The sequence below is a fragment of the Antrostomus carolinensis genome, unplaced genomic scaffold (assembly GCF_000700745.2).
Source record: "Antrostomus carolinensis isolate BGI_N321 unplaced genomic scaffold, ASM70074v2 scaffold20583, whole genome shotgun sequence".
Taxonomy (NCBI): domain Eukaryota; kingdom Metazoa; phylum Chordata; class Aves; order Caprimulgiformes; family Caprimulgidae; genus Antrostomus; species Antrostomus carolinensis.
Window position 1 is genome coordinate 41561 of NW_010304714.1, and position 7707 is coordinate 49267.

Consider the following 7707-nt stretch of genomic DNA (forward strand, 5'->3'; position numbering starts at 1 on the left):
TGCAATTTTCATTCACCTTAAACAAAATACTGTAGAAAGTTAATTCAAGTATGCTATACAAAAATGGGAGGAAGAAGGATCTTTTTAAATCAAAGTTGCTTTTTTATCCTCTTCAAGTATTTTTTGAAAATTTCACCACTGAAAAAATTTTCACTTATCTGTCTTACTTCTAGCTTTAGGTAAGACTAACCAGCAGAAGAAACAAAGTTGGAAATAAACTCATTCTTGGCTTGTGAGACTGAATGTATGTCCTCAGTAGACTTTAAAAAGTAAACTAGAGTTCATTGTCTAAACTGTAATGCTTTGGTAGCTTTTGGTGAACATATGAGCTTTTGGTTGATTATGTAGACACCACTGACACATTTAAAGATTGTTGAAAAGATAGTTACCAAATTAAAACAGACATCACCTAAAATTATTTTTTTTTTCTTGCTGTAAAACAAACACAAGCTGCATATTAACAAGATGCACAAGCTCTTCTTCTTCGCTCATTCACAGTTTTTAATTTGGGTAGTAAGTAAGGAGAAATAATTAAAACCTGATCTTGAAATATCATTAACAATTTAAGGAAGAAAGCTCTGCTATTTTCTGAATTCATTCCATGCCATCTTTAATAAAAGAGCATATGCAGATTCCTTCTGCTTACTTAAATGAAGTCAATTTATGTTTCTTACATATTTAAATAGCCTCAACATCAGAGACACACAAAATGTTATACTGAATTTTAATCCTTGTAAAATATCATTACACCATACACTGTTATTATAAATCTTTTCAATAACATCCATTACAGAACTCAGTAAAAAGCACTGTCTACTACTATGCACTGTCAAATATTTCTGGCAGTATTGAGAACTGACTACAGCATATTTCTTTTCTAAAATCAAAAGTTAACCTACATATTCGGAATTTGAAAATAATACATAACAGATTGTACTTCCATATAGGCTGCAGAGACATTCACTCATTTTTTTCTGATTTGTATATAAGAGTAAATCTTCTATAATGATATGAAAGAAAATTAATAACTTATTTATCTAGCTAGAAGGCTAGTAGTTATTTATAATCATATTAATCAAAAGATGACTGAAAAATTCAAAATTAATTATTGTGAAGTGCACAAAATCTAGAATATAGGGACTTTCCACGGTACATTATACTAAATCAACATATAATAGATTAAAAGCTGTAAAGCCAAGTTCTTCATTTAAAAATTTAGTGTTTCTGACATCATCTTCCACCATTCCATCAACTCTTCCTTCTCCTCTTCTTTTCTTTCAGACAATGACTCCAGTTCAAAATCAACCTGAGTAAGAGAAACAACCAAAAACATTGGTAAGATTTGGAGAGAGAGAGAGAGAGAGAGAGAGAGAAGTGTAGGCTTTTAAGAGTCATTTATTGAAATAAGTTGTTTAACATAGACATGAGGCTTAGGGAGGTACCTTCCATTTTAGGCTAGGTTTATTCCAAAATCTTTCAGGGCTGATTTAAATATGTGCAATACTAGCATATCAATACAATACAATTATCTAAAAAATGCACATATTTTTGTATATGTGCAATACTATTGTATTATATAAATACAATACAATTATCTAAAAAATGCACATAGGTGAGCAAAATCTCCAAAAGAAACCAGACATCTGTCCAGTCTTTGACTTGTCTAAAAACTTCTAAAAATATGGGCTAATGAAACAGAAATTGAATAGCCAGCCATGTAAATCATCTAGCATATAATAAAAAGCATCATCAGCATATTGCTGTCTAACAGCTAGCAATGCAGACACGCAGCATATCAAAACATGCATTCAATTTTATGCCATCAAGACCACCCAGGGAGCCTTTCAGACACATGGCTACTTAGTGCAGATATGATGTGCTAGTTTAGTATATCCTGGCATATGGGAAACACTCGAGAAATAAGCATTTATTTTAACCATTAAGAGTGGAATCCACATCTGTACAGAGGATGAATTAAAAATGCTTCTGAACTCTTAGATGCAGCCTAGGTCTTATTCGCTATACGTGCTGGATATCTACACAAAGCAGAGCTCCATCACTATCTTTCTGCACAGAGCTGAACAGTTTATAACCTATGCAGGCAGTTACTTCACAATTTAGATTAAAAATAGCACATCTCACTGAAAACCTCAACATCTTTTAGTATTTGTGTTGCACTACCTCAAGATATCCTGTAATCTTCTATCTCATTGGCTATTTACACATCAGCCAATAAAGAATGTTTAAGTATCTCAATATTACCCTGCTCTGTGACTTTTCATTTTAAATAAGACCAACAGGAGATGAAATGAGTTTACAATGAGATTACTCCCAGTAGCCTGTGCAGCAAGTACTAGAAGAGTAGATTTCCAGTCTGTCTTCTAAATTAGCAAATTCTGAAATATTCTGAAAAATCATTTCATGTTAACTTGTATAACATGAAGGAAAAGAAAGTAAGAGACCTTTTATATATATAATAGGCGATTGTGATAGTTTCACTGTGCTAGCCCTTGGCCAGCAGCGAACACAGCCATTCACCCACTTTCTCCCAACCCCCAGGGAATAGGGGAGAAGATTGGGGGCAAGGGTAAGGAGACTCATAGGTTGAGACGAGCCCAATTTAATAATGGAAATAAAAGGAAACCTAAAATAATACTACTATTAAAATAGTAGTGATAATGATAACGGTAACAAAATATACCAATGAGTGGTACACAGTGCAACTGCTCACCACCAACCAACCAAGCCCAGTCCATTCCCAGATAAGGATCCCAGAGGAGCGACAATCCCAAACCAAAACTGCAATCCCAGAAGAGCGAGAGCCCGAGCGAAAGCCAGAGAGAGCCAAGAGAGGAAGAGACCCTCACTAATATACTGGACATGACGTGATATGATATGGAATATCACTTTGGAATAGCCAAATGCCAATTTAGCTTATTAATTTAAATATTCCTCATCCCCTTAGTTCTTGTGCTTAAGTATGTTATCAGTGTTTCTCTCATAACAAGTCCCAGGCTGAAAAGCAAAACACAGCGCTATTCTAGCTACTAAAAAGAAACCCAGCTCTGTTCCAGCTAAAAACCAGGACAATATCCACCCCTTATTCCATACGGTAAATGTCCTGGAAAACAAGGACAACGATAAAACAACACACATCTGAGCACTTACCACAACTGCAGGGCTAAAGGGCACAGCCACTTTTTTAGTTATTGCTAAATAGCCTGGGGCTGAGGCTGTAAGTTTGTAATTTCCAGGCACAAGCAATCTCCAGTAATCTCCATCCGTAGCTGTTGAGAAGAAAAAAAATAATCCAAATAAACACATATAAAACTAATTACACAGCTAAGGAAAAGGGCCCATATATCTTGTCAGACTCTCGTGTATTCCTGTCAGCCCTTTCCTTTTGTTTGTCTGAATGGATTCTTCTGTTAAGGGCTGTATAAATATATCATTACAGATTTTCTTCATTTTAGGTAACTCAAACACAGATTTCAACTCTGAGGCTGTGCTGTTGCCTCCATGAAAGATTTTGCCTGCTGAGGCTGAAGGCTCTCCAGCACACTGAAGGAAAGGACAATCTGGGACATTATTCTACTTTAGAAGCACCCTCCAGCCAATGTGCAGCTCCCGTTAATGTCTGAGTTTCAGTTTGCAATGCAATGTGGATTTTTAATGTACCTCAGTATTCTGAAAATAAAAATTTAAATAAATTTTATTCTCATAAAATGTAAATAAATAGGACAAGCTTTCTCAATTTATCTTGCAGAGAAAGCTATAAACTATAATTTTCTGGAATGTTCCACATGTATCGCCCCTGAAGCATCATTATCTACAATTTTCAGCAACCAGGCAATGTCAAAGGCTTTTTTCTTCCATTTAGCTAAACAAAGAAATGGAAGTTTAATCCACTCAGGTCAAAGAAAGGCTCCTACTGCACTGAGTGTTCCTACAGTCCTTTTCAGTCACAGAATAAAAATGCATCATAGAATCATAGAATGTCCTGGTTGGAAAAGACCTCCGAGATCACTGAGTCCAACCATACCTGTCCACTACTAAACCATATCTCTGAGCATGCCATCTAGCTGTCTTTTAAACTCCTCATCACACTTGTGCTCCAGGCCCTTCACCTGCTTCGTTGCCCTTCTCTGGACACGCTCCAGTGCCTCAATGTCCTTCCTGTAGTGAGGGGCCCAAAACTGGAAACAGTATTCAAGGTGCAGCCTCACCAAGGCTGAGTACAGGGGAAGGATGACTTCTCTGGTCCTGCTGGCCACACTGTATTTGATACAGGCCACGATGCCATTGGCCTTTTTGGCCACCTGAGCACACTGCTGGCTCATATTCAGCCACTTGTTGACCAGTACCCCCAGGTCCTTTTCCGCCAGGCAGCTTTCCAATCACTCCTCTCCAAGCCTGTAGCATTGCATGGGGTTGTTGTGACCCAAGTGCAGAACACAGCACTTGGCCTTGTTAAACATTACACAGTTGTTTGCTTCCCTTTGATTGAACCCCTCCAGATCCCTCTGTAGAGCTTTCCTATCCTCAAGCAGATCAACACTACCACCCAGCTTGGTGTCATCCGTGAATTTACTGAGGGTGCACTCAATCCCTTCATCCAGATCATTGATCAAGATGTTAAACAGAACTGGCCCCAACACTGATCCCTGGGGAACACCGCTTGTGACTGGCCTCCAGCTGGATTTAACTCCATTTACCACCACTCTTTGGGCCTGGCCACCCAGCATCCTCTTGTCTAGAAATGACCCCCTCTCATTTTCACAAAGAACAGATCCTTCCTGCACCAGAAGTGGGCAATCATCTAACTTGTCACAGCCTAATACTCTGAATTTCTCTATCTCCACGCAGAATTTCAGAAAACATTGCAAGGCTATTCTCAAGCTCATTTAGCAGTGTCGTTAAAAGCACTTGGCTGTGCTCTTACCACCAGTTCCTTAAATGCTTTCTCAATACATCTGCAGTTACACTGTGCACAGAGGGAAACATTACTTAAATGTCTGCAATTCACACAGCCAAAAAATGTCAGTAGTTCATCCAGTTGTTCCCAGGTTTTTCTCTTCATAAAACAGAAAGGAAAAAAATACTGCTGCAGAGCTATGATAATGATCTATTCTAATTCCTGGCACTGCAACAAAGGTGAATTTTAACTTACAAACAAAGGATTGGGGAAAAAAAGCCAAAGAATATTTATCCTTCTTTTTGAATGTGCTAAAATACAAGAGCTTGTTTTCCTCGCTGTTTTGACAATACATGACTTCCAGGCTTATACACACACAGTGATGTGAGAGGATTCATGATTAGATGCTTTTTTGTACCATAGAAGCATGAGCTGCAGTATCATATGCGTCACTCTCTTATACCTCAAAATAACTCTTTGCACAGCTTGTTCAATTTTTATTATCCTTGACAATGTATTGCCAACCTACATACTTTCTGCTGTCTTATATATAGTGAAAGAAGGTGGCTAATGTTATCACAGACTATTCTGCTTGGCAGAAATGCTGCTGCCTTTGCAGGTGATGTGAGAACAAACACAAATCAAAGTCCTCTGAGGGGTCGACTAGTCCTGTTCATAGTATTCTGCATCTCTGTGACAGTATAGTGACACATATCATTGAGAAAATAATCATAATGTAAGCTCATGCATAAAGCAATGGCATTTTATTATTGTTTTTCTAATTAGTACCTTGTGTAAACAAAAAAAATTGCGATTCAGAGTAAGAAAGCATAGGTCTACAAGGAAGACTGCAAGCTGGCACTCTGTGAGCTACCTTTGAATTCATTCCTAGGATAAAGGACACCACCATCACTGAAGAGGTGACGCACAATTTTCTAGAAACACCAACATGATCCTTTCCTCTTTTAGAACTATCCTTCTAAAAAAAAGTCACATAATTGTAAACAGCAGAGAGAATTTATCTTCGCAGGAGGAAGTTATATAAACTGAAAATCTGTCAAGAATTTACATATCAAAAATGATACGTAAATGATCACATTGTAAGTAATGTAACAGTTTTGGACTACAATTTAGCCTTTAAACTCAAAACAGCATTGCTGACAGAACTTTAAATGCTGTCAGAATTGTGAAACACTACTTGTACCACAAATCAGAAGACAAACTAAGCACAAATAAGCAAAAGCTGTCAGAACCAATTCACACCAGAGATCCATGAAGTCCCAACAACTAATCTCCAGCTACTTGGAGAGCAAAACATGCGAGATTCATTAAATCATGCAGGCAAGAAGCTTCTTGAAGAACAACATGTTTTCCCAGCTTAAAAATTTTGCTCCCTTAAAGCTTCGCGTAATAGGATTGGAAATGGCTCCAGGTTGCCAATCAGAGGGTGTTAAATTCCAGTATTTCTTGTTTCCTTCAGGTACAACACTCACCTGATGTAATGTCATGGCTTATTCCCTCCACAGAAATTGTAGCATTTGCTATTGGATTGCCCTGAAGATCTTTAACAAACCCCTTCACTCCTCGATGAATCTAAGATAAATAAATAAAGTCAGTAACATATAAGAAATCACTGGAAAATTCTTAACAAAAGATGGCATTTTCATCAGTGAAATATCCATTGATATATCTAATGATGCATGTAATGGATCCCACAGTCTACACGCCAACAACTATCAAGGATAATTACTAAACATCATAATGGAACAAACAGTGAAGAGGAAAAACAATTCAGCTGGTAGTTATACTAATTTCTCTGTGCAATGAAAGCCTTTCTCAGAAATATGTAGCAAATCATAATATGTGAACACTGACTTGCAAGTCTTTTTCACTGGGCATTAATGAATATGCTGAAAAGCTTTGAAAGACTGTCTAAAAAAAAAAAACTAACTTTAAAAAAAAAAAACTTTCATGAGCTGTAAGAATTCAGGGCTAATAAAGGACATAGATGCCTAAAAGTGAACCATTAACAAGGTTAAATGTGGGCACTTGGACTTTTATGGGCAATCCCTGGGTGAGAAGCTTGAGCTCTCTACACTCAGAACACCCAGGCCTCTGAGCTGGGACCACAGAGTCACAACACTCCCCACATGGCTTATGAGAGAAAGGTGACGGTGGATCATGTCCTCATTCCTTCTTGCCTCTTACACAACATACTCCAGACAACAGCACCAGCAGTACCTAATCTGTCTGTTCCCAGCATATATGAAATTAAAGCATCAATCTGACCATAGCATGTGGAGAGATCAGTCCTGCTGGGACTTCTTACACATGGTCTGAAAGTAGACTGAGCTCCTCAGAGGCAAGAGACTGAGGATCAACTGCTTTTTCACATAGGGAGCTCTCAGCACTGGGGAGAACGGGACATTTTGAACCTGTACAGAGATGCACCTCATTGGAAGCCTGGAAATTAAGCAAGGAAGTGTTGTGGAGTTCAGGCTTGTCTCTGATTCTGTAATATTTGAAAAGACTTGTGGATCACCAATTTTATTTTGAGATTTTGATGTTCCCCTTTAAGAACCTACATGGTGTATTCAGCTGCTATAATTTAGTCACCAGATTCTTCTAATTTACATGGTGGGAGAAGCAGAAAGTACATACTTGCACTGTCCTCAGCTATCACAGAGGAGCTGGAGCATAGAGCTGGACCTCTTACTCAGTAAGAGGATATAAAACATAACCCCCATTTTTAAAAAGGTTTACAAGGAAGACCCAGGGAACTACAGGCCGGT

General features: G+C 37.9%; 1 long non-coding RNA gene across 1 annotated transcript; it reads right to left on the reverse strand.

Moving 5' to 3' along the window:
- Positions 1–375: 375 nt before the first annotated feature.
- LOC104522305 (uncharacterized) lies at positions 376–6527 on the reverse strand. Its single transcript, XR_727986.2, has 3 exons — positions 6409–6527; positions 3169–3287; positions 376–1306 (listed from the first exon to the last, which is right to left on the reverse strand). It is a non-coding gene; the product is annotated as an uncharacterized LOC104522305 (long non-coding RNA).
- Between the last annotated feature and the right edge of the window lie 1180 nt (positions 6528–7707).